The sequence below is a fragment of the Lampris incognitus genome, chromosome 9, assembly GCF_029633865.1.
Source record: "Lampris incognitus isolate fLamInc1 chromosome 9, fLamInc1.hap2, whole genome shotgun sequence".
Taxonomy (NCBI): domain Eukaryota; kingdom Metazoa; phylum Chordata; class Actinopteri; order Lampriformes; family Lampridae; genus Lampris; species Lampris incognitus.
The window spans coordinates 17,796,498-17,808,965 of NC_079219.1; the positions used below are offsets into that span (position 1 = coordinate 17,796,498).

Here is a 12,468-nt window from a genome sequence, read left to right on the forward strand (position 1 = left end):
ACTCCGATGTCATGTACAAGGTAAATCTATAACTTCCATTATCCCAACTCTGATGAAAAAACAGATATGGTAGTTTTGTTGAAGCTACAGTTTGGCAAATTTACATGCAGAAAAAAACAACTTAAGTCCAACCGTGTTTTTTTTTTTTCCGCTGAAAAGTTGGAGAGGGGTATACATAGCAGCACATGTGAGTGTCTCATTATGAATAGATCTCTTGGATTCAGAGTGGTCAAACACCAATGCAATTATCGGTATCCCCAAAAGTTTCAGTAAGTCAAACAAACATTAAAAAAAATATTCAGAAATTTAGCTTTAAGATTCATCTTTTCTAACTGGGAATTGATCAGAATTTTCACCAAGTACATTTGCGGCCAGAGATTTATCAGAATGGGTAGAAAAAAAAGTAGAAATTAGAGATTACATTCTGCACCAATGCACATTATTCTGATGGTGTATAGACCTAACTGACTAGCAGTGTCTTTGATTGAGATCTCTGCTCTTTGTTTCCATGGTTGATCAGCTATCTTACTCTGTTCTATGGAGGATGCCATCATAATGTTTTGATTGGTTTGCTCTTCAACATTGGAGAGGAAAGGTAATAAAAGAGTGAAGCAGCTCACCTGACTGAGTGACCTGCTTCCTACTAGATGATGTAAAAGTACAAGGTTGATGTCTCAACAGTCAGTGATGATGGTGTCAGTTTATCCTTTTGTCAAATATGTTTTTGGATATTTTTCATGCCTCATTTCTTTTAGTTTTGTCTCAAAAATAACTAAACTCTGGTGACGTGAACATTTTAGATGCTCTCAGAGAATAACTTGATGACAAGAAATGTTGGATGCCACAAAATCTTTCTCATCAAAATGAAAACAAATCAGAAATAGTAATATTTTCATTCTTCAAACACTTTAATCAGTGTCATCATGAATGAGACATTCTGCAAGTCTGTGTGAAGCTGACTGCCAGACATTTGGGTATAATGTCTGATGAGGATTGAAGATTTGAGTCTTACTTGCTTCATTTAAGAGAAATTTCCAAAATGAAGCCATTTTTATAATTTTGTAATCTGGAGAGGTCATTTATGCTTTTATCTCCTTGAAGTTTGGACTGCGTTTAGCAGCTGTCTTTATTCTGGCACTATTCAAAAGTCTCTTTCATTTCCCCGGTCCCAGAATGCAAAAGCTAAGATTTTAACCATGTAAACAGATCTAATCACTGCTTGCTGCTTAGTGTTAGAATTGCTTTTAAGATTTTACTGAGGACTTTTAATGTATGGTTTACTCTGGCTTATTGCTCTGTTTCAGATATCTTAACCTCCTTATTAGCATATGTGCAGCCTCCAATCCTCAGACTAGATTTAAGAGAAAAGAGTAAACATGTTTTTTTTTGGATAGTACTTTTTTCCCAAGTATTATATCTCAAGTATTATTATCATTATCATTATTTTCATTATTATTATTATTATCATTAGTAGTAGCAGTAGTAGTATCCGCAATGTTAGCAGTAATAATAATAATAATAGCTTTATTTATATAGCGCTTTTCCAAAACAATGTTACAAACTGCTTTACAAAGAAATAAAACCAGACAAGGCCAAAATAAGAGTAAGACCAAATAAGTAAGAGTAAATAAAAACAGTATAAATAAATAAAAACAAATAGCAAACATTTGTAAGAGCTTTCAGAGAAAGAAAAGTTTTAAGAAGCTAGAAGCTAGAGACCTGGTTTGTCTTAGTTCGACAGGAAGAGAGTTTCTTATTGTGGGGGCTCTAACAGCAAAAGCCCGATCACCCTTAGTCACAAACAAAGACCTAGGAATAACCAGCAGGGCTCCATCTGCAGATCTTAATGGTTGAGAGGGCGTATACCAGGTCAATAAATCAGAAATGTATGTAGGAGCAAGACCATTTAAAGCCTTAAAAGTGAGCGGTAACATTTTAAAATCAATTCAAAATATAATAGGGAGCCAATGTAGGGAGGCAAGCACAGGAGGGATATAGGTGATATAGTCATGTCTCTTTGTCCCGTTAATGAGCCTAGCAGCAGTGTTTTGTACCAACCGCAGATGATGGAGGGAATTCTTGCGGATACCAGAATAAAGTACATTATAATAGTCAAGCCAAGAATAGATAAAAGTATGTACAACTTTTTGCAGAGGGACAGTTGATAAAAATGACCTAATTTTGGAGATTATCTTGAGCTGGAGAAAGCATGACTGAACAACATGTTTGATTTGATTATCAAAACTGAGGTTAGCATCGAATATTACCCCAAGATTCCTAGCAGCCTGCTTAACACTACCTGACAGACCACCAAGATTAGTAGTAAAAGGGCTTATGGAATTTTCAGGACCAAACAGAATGGCCTCAGACTTATCGTCATTAAATTTGAGAAAATTTTCGGACATCCAGGATTTAATGTCAAGAGAGGCAAGTTGTGAGATTTGCTAGGGTGCTAGGATGTGTGGGTTTTAGTGGCATGTATAACTGAGTGTCGTCAACATCTACTTCTACTACTTGGACGTGTGTGGAGGAGAGATGCTGGGTATATTGGGAGAAGGATGCCGAATATGGAGCTACGAGGGAAGTGCAAAAGAGAAAGGCCAAAGAAGAGGTTTATGAATGTGGTGAGAGAGGACGTGCAGGTGGCTGGTGTGACAGAGGAAGATGCAGAGGACAGGTAGAAATGGAAATAGATGATCCGCTGTGGCAACCCCTAACGAGAGCAGCCAAAAGTAGCAGTAGTAGTATAACTGAGTGTCATCAGCATAAAAATGGTAAAGCACATCACGATTTTGAATGACCTGGCCGAGTGGCAGCATGTATATAGAAAAAAGAAGGGGGCCAAGAACTGAGCCTTGAGGGACACCACAACTCAACTGAGCAATCGAAGAAGACCCAGAACAACAGAAAAAGTTCTCTTTGTGAGGTAAGAGGGTAATAAGCTAAGAGCTGAGCCCTTGATGCCAACCCAAATCTCTAAGTGATGTAAGAGGATGTTGTGATCAACTGTGTCAAAGGCAGCAGTAGTAGTAGTAGTAGTATCAGCAGCAGCAGCAGTAGTAGTAGTAGTAGTATCAGCAGTAGTAGCAGTAGTAGTAGCAGCAATAGTAGCAGTAGTAGCAGTAGTGGTAGCCTTAGTGATAGTATTAGCAGTAGTAGTAGTAGATTTAGGAGTAGTAGCTTTGCTTTATAATGATAATCATAACTGCACTGTCTGATTTACTAAAGGAAAATCTGTTAATTTCACCCTCTATTATGTACAGTATTCATCATGCAGTTTGTATTATTTAGCGTGTTTTATAAACATGGCTGCTATTATTTTGGGCATAGAGGGAAGCGCAGAAGTTGAACAAGAGTAGAAAGAAGTTTTCATGTTTGAATTTCCTTGTCTGAAGATGAGGCAAGGCCCATGTATATTATTGATTGCCAAGCCATGTGATTCTTTCTGTTGTGGAAAAATGAAATACATATCAGACCTGCTCTGCGGTAGCTGCATTGCCTCAACTTTTGGTGTACCCTACATCTTTTGGCCTCACGGGCAGCAAACCGTAGCACCTACAGCAGGGATGTTATTTGTAAAGATAGAGCCCAGGCGATAACCATTGGTTTAAATGGCGCCTCTGGTATTTTGTTAGGCTTATTGTGATGGAAATGCCGTAGAGTTCATTTAAATGTCAGCTGATAGTAAATCGCTTACAAAACTGGCAAAAGTTCAAATGGCTATCTTTTTAGGTTGCTCTACTTTTTTGAGCGTGTCTCTGGGAGTAAATGCAGAACAACAGCCATACCATCTCCCTCGTGTTCTCTTTCATTGTTCTCTCTCTCCCTCTCTGAGCAGTCAAAATGTCAGATAGTAGCTGTCCATCATTTTCCTGTATATTTCATCCTCTCGGTTATTTCCTGTCTCCGTGTCAAAAAGTATGAGAATGCTCAGAGAGGTAACAGCTGTGGAGGGTCAGAGAAGGGTTGTTCAGGGGAAGTGTATGTCTTCATTTAGACAAGATGACAGGCAGATGAGAAGAGTGTGCATGTGTGTATGTGTGTGTGTGTGTGTGTGTGTGTGTGTGTGTTTCCTTTTTAAAGGGATTACGATATGAAGACATCAAGTGTGACGTCAGGAATGCACAATAGGATCTTTCACTGCTCAATGAAGCAAACACACACACACACACACATACACATGTACAGGTGTGCAGGAAGATGCTTTAAGTAGGGGAGCTGCCAACTAAAACAAAAAGTATTGCAGCGAGCCGGCGTGGAAGAATGAGTCGCGAGGCAGAGATCTCTGTTTAATCACAACTCCCGTGCCCCATACACCGCATGACCCCGGGAGTGCTCTTTTATTCACACCGGCCAGAACTGACAACAACGTAACGGGTCACCCCCCCCCATGTCCCAAGTGGCGACATCAGTCTCAGTCAGTCCCACAGTCAGTCAGTAAACGGTCTCCTACTTAATCTGAGTCGAACCCCCAAAACAACAACACATGAATAACCACAACATGAACACCACATCATTAAAACACAATTTTAAATCTAACATTAACAGTCCCATCAGCAATTGCGCTCCCCCAGCACAGAACCGCCGACAGTCAGAGCGACTGTCTCCCCCGGTCCCTACAGTATGACGTCATTGTTTTGTTTGTAAGGTGTGTGTGTGTAGCAGATTTGGAATGGAGTGTTTACTCACTTTATTATTAAAAATGTACATTCCACGCAGCCCTAGCCCACTGTTTAAAATAAAAGTATGTTTTATTTTTTTGCATTTCTACCTTAGGAAAAGTTAAGCATACTGTTGGGTCTGAGGTGTTACACAGCAATCTGTCACTACTGGGGGTCTGCACCCACCACTAGGGGGAGCTGTAGCCCCCCACCCTTCCCACGTTAATGCACATGTATTCATGTATTAACATATTCACACCTACATAAACACATGCTGAGTGAACATATGAGACAGAAAAAGAAAAGGACCGTGAAAGAGAAAAGAGAGAAAGGTATTGAGAAAGAATACAGGATAACAGAGAGAGGGTAGGGAGAGAGACAGAGACGCATGGATGTAAAGGAGAGACAGAGAAATGTAAACACATTGGAGAAGAGAGAGTAATCCTGCTTTACTGCATAGCCCACATATTGTTAATCTGCCCTCCACCAGCATAATGAAACCTCTTCTACTGCAAATGCAAGCTAACACATAAAATTATCTTTATATAGATGTGGCAAATGTTAAACTTGCCCTCAGAGTTATCCATCCACTCATATTTCGCAATATTTGAAGTACAGTTATGAAGGGTTGGTTGTTAAGGTTTGTACCTACAATATGGAGAACAGAAAGAAAAAAGTAACATTGAAGAAATTTGTCAAAGTAAAACTAAAGAAAGAAGACTGTTAAGAAGAGGGATTTTGGGGGAATGTATTTTTCAAAAAGAAAAGAATGAGACGGTGTTGCATGACAGATACAGTGATTCTATCATGCTTGTAAATGAGGTGAGAGAATCATTTCACCTGATGTGTAATCCAGATGTTGACAAAATGGTAGCCTTACCATTGTTGATGGAAATGGTGGACTGGAGAAAATCTTTGCTCTCTTATTTCTATGAAGCCCATGTTTTTAACTTGTAAATGGCTTAAAATGTGTAAACATGTATTGTTTGTCTACATATGAGTACATCACTTTAGACCTAGTTTGAGTTATGATGAGATAGTTGCCAAAGATTATATGGATCATCTGGATTGGAGCAATAAGAGATTGATGAGGTGGGAGACAGAGGATTCAGACAGCAGCAAAACAGTCAAGGAATGTACAGGAATACTTGGGGGGGAATACAAAAACTATGACGTTTCAAAATTATGTTAAGAATAGTGGACACTAACTTTTATTACCATGCAGTAAAACATAAGTGTAAAGCCAGCCAACTCAACAAGTCATCAAAAAACTATCTCCCAACACTACACTTTAGAGAACATAGTACATATCCAGCATGTGATGTCATCAACAGACATAACCAAGATTTTTTTTTCTTTTTATGCATGGGAGACAGACTTTTGTGGACTCAGTTCTGTGAATTTAGTTTGAGTTTCTCACTTCAAAATGGTGTCTCTGTACCAGAAAATTACAGTTGTAATCCACTATTTATTACTATTACTATTTATTGCTAACAAGACATCTTAAGAGAGCTGTTCATTCACATTTACTCATTTAGCAGACACTTTTAGTCAAAGTGTCTTACAAGAGGGTCAGCAATTCGCAGATAAATTCGAATGTTACCGACTGGCATTATAGAGCACTATGTGGTAATCAGGACTGGGTTGTAACAGAATACATGCAACAGCATTAGGTATTCAGAGTGCAGAAATGAATTATCTGTGTTCAGCCTGCATTTGTGGCTTTGCCAGTATTCAAATTACAATTATGTTCTAAATTAGGAGGAGAATACTTTTAGAATAATCCGCATCAGTACTATGGGTTCTTGTTTCATTGGTGGGAGAGTGCCATCTCACCTGAAAATTGGAAACCGAATGGAAGAAAATGATCTTTTAAAGGGTAGGGTTCAGCTGCAGTCTGCAACTCAGCAACAATATAGCACATGGCAAATGTCTTAATTTGCTGCGATAGATTTACTCTATGCGTTGCGCTAAATGTAGTGCGTTCATGTCTGTGTGTGCACGTACACATGCATGTGTGTGTGTTCGTGATTATTGATGAACTGAGGCTGGTCGATATGTCCCTGGGGACAGAGGAGCTGGCAGGAATTGCAAGTAGTTTCTTTTTTTTTTTTTGGGTTGAGTTGAGCTGGAGATGTCGTTCCCTCATCCTAGCAGACATGTCAGTAAGACACATAGCAGCCCTCGATGACACCATAGTGTCATCTAGCAGAAAGGAAAAGTAGAGTTAGATGTCGCCGGGAAAGCTATGTGCAGAGATTACTGAGACAAGAGAGGTAGTTTGCCGAGTAGGGATGTGCAGAGAGCCCAGTATTTGTATGTGTATTATTTGTATCTGTATTTGTTGAGGCAGCAAAATTATTTGTATTTATATTCGAATAAAAGTGGAAATAGGGGTAACAATCCGGGTTTTTTTTTAATTACACTTCTTTAATAAAGTGTTAAAATAATTGTTCTTCAATAAACTATTAATCATAATTATGAGCACTTAAATGTAATATTAGTTTATGGTTTTCATAAACCCAGCAATAAACATGTATAACCATAAACATAATTGAAAAGAAAATAATTTTAAAACTAACTTTCAATTCTTAATCCACACTCAAACCAACAAACTAAACCAGGAAAGGTCCGCATCTGATTTTTATTCAAGGTCAGAGGTCTGGAACGATGGGCGATAGCAAAATAAGATTTAATCAACTCACATAACTTTTAAGCAACATACATCCAAGTTCAAGACAATCAAGTTAGCCAAAATACATTCGAGCCTAGTGGGAGAAATGGTATTGTTTGCCTGCAATCAGTTGCTTGAACCTAGGCACAAAAGGTGTGATTGCCCGCCAAGACACTGATCCAAATGTTCATTTTGAAGACCTGCCCTACTCTGCCTCTGATTGGCTCTAACCCTAACGAAAACTCGCGTAATGGTAGGCTACTCATTATTGTCATTTGTGGTCACTGGTCTGTGGTCTCCCCTGCTCTCTCAGCCCTTCTACACACACACACACACACACACACACACACACACACACAGTGGAGCACAGGAGAGACAGTGAACTAAGTAAAGAGAAGATAGTGTTACTCGAGTTGACGACAACTACACTCGTTACATTACTGTAAGTGCAATAAAAGCTTTGCTCCTCCAAAACAGATTCTCTGACGTAATATTAATAGGTGAACTCAGCGGCAACCACACACAAAATAGAAAACATTACACTTCATAACATATTGTATTCATAACACACGAGGTATAGGCTAGTTCTGGATTGAATTGCTGTTCGGTCCATGTCCGGACCGAGGTTCAGTCGTTGAGAAGTCCTGAACTAAACTGATAAATGCCTATATGAACATTGTGAATCCCATCACCACCACCCTAATTGGAGAATGTTATTGAACAAACTTCGCTTCACATATTGTAGATCCAACAGGAAAACAAAAGTGCAGTAATGTTATAATAAACTACTGCCACAAACCAGTTCAGGTAGAAATACCTAATCAAAACAAAGTAGTTGCATAGCAATGTACTACGTTTTGACTATGTTTTCAGGCTACACTGGACACTCCTTTTCAGTCTTTGCGCTCTCTCCCCTTAACTCTCCTACTGTCTTCCTGTCACATCAGCACAAACTTCACAGATACCCACCGTGCTTACAGTTATGAGGAACGCCAGCTATTTGACATGTTTTTTTTTCCAGAAAACATAATTTTAAAAATATTTGTATGAAATAAATATTTGTAAAAACCCACTATTTGTGCTTTGCTGAATACCATATTTGGATTCAGCTCCACCCCTAGTGGAGATTTAAAAGGAGTGGGCCAAGCATTGAGCCTTGCGGCACACCTGTTATTACCTGTCCAGGCATGGACACCGAACCCCTCCATGATACATGGTATGACCTCACTATCAGGTACAATCTAGTCTCACTAGCCAGACCCTAATTCAGGGCGTGGGGTCAGGCTGAATCCGTTACTAAAGTCAGATGATGAGAGAAGCAGACAGGGTTTTTCCATTTTGAAGAAACTAATCGCTATTCTGGTAGGCGGAACTTCAGGTGAACGTGCTCCTTCAAAATAGCATTGAGTCTCAAATTCTTTATGGAGTGCTCATGAATTACTTGTTGAGGACTTTGGGAAGTGTGCAATGGAGAATCCTTCTGATAAAACTCCATCGAAAATTTTTGACTTTGGTCACTTTGTGGTTGTAATTATAAAAACAAGAGAAACAAACACAATCTATTCAGCTGACCAGGCCGATTCAAGCTTGCAATGGGATAGTTGCTAACTCCCTGAAGAAAGGCCATATCTGAAAAAACAGGCTTTTACCATGACTAGTTGGCAAAGAGGCAAGGCCACTGTAGTTCAAAACTAAGTATTTAATACATATTCTTTGTAAATCTTTGATGTTCCTGACAGAATGATTCAAACATCTTTTGAAGAGAACAAGATCAATTTTTTGTGTCGTAGTTATCCATGTTGAAAGGTTACTAATGTTGTGAGGTGGATGTTTAAATCTTTAATACATGGAGCTTTGACAGGAAAGTTGGGGATATGTCTTACCGGATTTGGTAGATACCAGTCAGAGCATCTCACATCTGTTAGGCCAGACTAGGTACAATCTGAATCACTTTAGTGCAGTGCCAACATTGCCAAATAATGTCAATAATAGAATCTGATGATTCACTGAATCAAATGCACTAGATAGATAGATCAAGGAGGATGACTATATACATGACTTGTCAGGCATTCTGCCCTTGAGGAGTGCCTTATTGACTACAAGAAGAGCAGTTAAAGTGGAGTGGCCACTTTTAAAGCCAGACTGATTAGGATTGAGTAGATAGTTCAAAAGAAGATGTGATTGCATATTGCTCATTCAAGCGTTCTGACTAGGAAAGAGAGCAATGAAGCCAGCCAATTTTTGAGTTTTGAGCGAAAGTAGGATTTAGTGATTTTTTTTTTTCAATAGCAGGATGACCAAAGCAAGTTAAACTCCTGATTAAGAGAGAGGGGTTGAAGGGTGTCCGGGTAGCGTAGTGGTCTATTCCGTTGCATACCAACACGGGGATCGCCGGTTCAAATCCCCGTGTTACCTCCGGCTTGGTCGGTTGTCCCCACAGACACAATTGGCCGTGTCTGCGGGTGGGAAGCCAGATGGGGGTACGTGTCCTGCTTGCTGCACTAGCGCCTCCTCTGGTCGGTCGGGTGTGCTTGTTCGGGGGGGACTGGGGGCACTAGTGTAATCCTCCCATGTCCCCCTTGGTGGGACTCCTCACTGTCAGGTGAAAAGAAGCGGCTGGCAATACCACATGTATCGGAGGACGCATGTGGTAGTCCGCAGCCCTCCCCGTCTCGGCGGAGGGGGTGGAGTGGTGACTGGGATGGCTCGGGAGAGTGGGGTAATTGGATGGGTACAATTGAGAATTGGGGAGAAAAAGGGGGGAAAATCCCAAAAAAAAAAAGAGGAGTTAAAAATGTGGGCCAGATAAGAGAGGATAGAGGGAGTGATAAGCTGGAGGAGTGGTGAGAGAATAGGATTAAGGGCACACCCAAGGACAGTGCGAAAGGAGAAGTGTGGCAACTTCAGCTTCAGAGAGGAGGAGTAAGCAGGAAGTAGTCGAGGTGTCAGGGCCAGTGAAAGGTGACAAGACTGAGGGTGGAAGAGTGAATTGACCACTGATGGTTCCAACTTTCTCCTTATAATCGAGGGCAAAGCCATTCAGCGTGAGGGAAGAGGGTTGGGTGGTGAGAAGGGAAGATGGCTTGAGGAGGCTTGAGGCACTGGAAGACTTGTGCTCACTCTTGATGATTTTACTGACTGCAAAGGACAATACATCCACTACACACAAAGTTAAAAAATGAACATTGCTATACAGTGCATCCGGAAAGTATTCACACCCCTTCACTTTCCCCACATTTTGTTATGTTACAGCCTTATTCCAAAATGGATTAAATTCCTTTTTTTTCTCATCAATCTACATACAAAACCCCATAATGACAAAGCGAAAAAGGTTTTGTAGAATTTTTTGCAAATTTATTAAAAATAAAAAACGGAAATATTGCATGTACATAAGTATTCACACCTTTACTCAGTACTTGGTTGAGGCACCCTTGGCAGCGATTACAGCCTCAAGTCTTCTTGGGTATGAAGCTACAAGCTTGGCACACCTATATTTGGGGTATTTCTCCCATTCTTCTCTGCAGATCCTCTCGAGCTCTGTAAGGTTAGATGGGGAGTGTCGCTGCACAGCTATTTTCATGTCTTTCCAGAGATGTTCAATGGGGTTCAAGTCTGGGCTCTGGCTGGACCACTCAAGGACATTCACAAACTTGTCCTGAAGCCACTCCTTCATTGTCTTGGCTGTGTGCTTAGGGTCGTTGTCGTGTTGAAAGGTAAACCTTCGCCCCTGTCTGAGGTCCTGAGCGCTCTGGAGCAGGTTTTCATCAAGGATCTCTCTGTACTTTGCTCCATTCATCTTTCTCTCGATCCTGACTAGTCTCCCAGTTCCTGCCGCTGAAAAACATCCCCACAGCATGATGCTGCCACCACCATGCTTCACTGTAGGGATGGTATTAGCATCAAAGCTGTAGAAATGTTTTTGTACCCTTCCCCAGATCTGTGCCTCAATACAATCCTGTGTCGGAGGTCCATAGACAATTCCTTTGACTTCATGGCTTGGTTTCTGCTCTGACATGCACTGTCAACAGTGGGACCTTATATAGACAGGTGTGTGCCTTTCCAAATCATGTCCAATCAATTGAATTTACTATGGGTGGACTCCAATCAAGATGTAGAAACATCTCAAGGATGATCAGTGGAAACAGGATGAACCTGAGCTCAATTTTGAGTGTCATAGCAAAGGGTGTGAATACTTATGTACATGCAATATTTCAGTTTGTTATTTTCAATAAATTTGCAAAAATTTCTACAAAACCTTTTTCACTTTGTCATTATGGGGTATTGTGTTCAGATTGATGAGAAAAAAAAGGAATTTAATCCATTTTGGAATAAGGCTGTAACATAACAAAATGTGGAAAAAGTGAAGGGGCGTGAATACTTTCCGGATGCACTGTATTTCTGCAATTTCCCTGTGTTGCACACAACCTCACAATTTAATACCAAATAACAGATCCATTTTACATCACAGCATTATGACTGTGTTTAAACAACATGTAATCAGAAACACGTTGAATAGAATGCACTAACTTCATCGACTGATCAACTTAAAGAAGTGTATGTTTGTGTGACCGTAATGTCGCCAGTGTGTGAAAGTGGAGTCTTTCATCTGATGACTTCAGAATTGCTGGTTGGAGAGGTCAAGAGTAAAACACACACAGACGCATGCGCACACACACACACACACACACACACACACACACACACACACACACACACACACACACACACACACACACAAACAAACAAGAAACAAACCATGCCCTTGAGCTTGAGCATACTATACATATTTATACTGCAGGCGAGAGGCGGTAGAGTCAGCAGAATCCTTATGGCCTCAATTCCTCCAAACTACATTATCCCACACATTTAAAAAGTGCTATAACGATTTAGGTGTAGGTGTGCGTTTGAGCCAATTTTCCAGTTTCACCATTGTATCAGAAATGCCATACTATTTCATTCTCTTGCACCTGACAAATTGGTGTGATAATGTAAAATATGCTCATTCGACCTCTTCCAATCACTCCTCTCTCCTCTCCTTTTTCCCCACCTTAAATTTCCCTCTTATTTTCCTCTTATCATCTCTTCCTCTCTTCTCTTTCTCTCCTCTTACGCTCTCCAGTTAAGAACCCCCTC

General features: G+C 40.3%; 1 protein-coding gene across 1 annotated transcript in view; it reads left to right on the forward strand.

Moving 5' to 3' along the window:
• The window catches only part of col14a1a (collagen, type XIV, alpha 1a), a 241,910-nt gene that overhangs the window by 165,444 nt on the left and 63,998 nt on the right, over nt 1–12,468 (forward strand). The window lies entirely within an intron of this gene.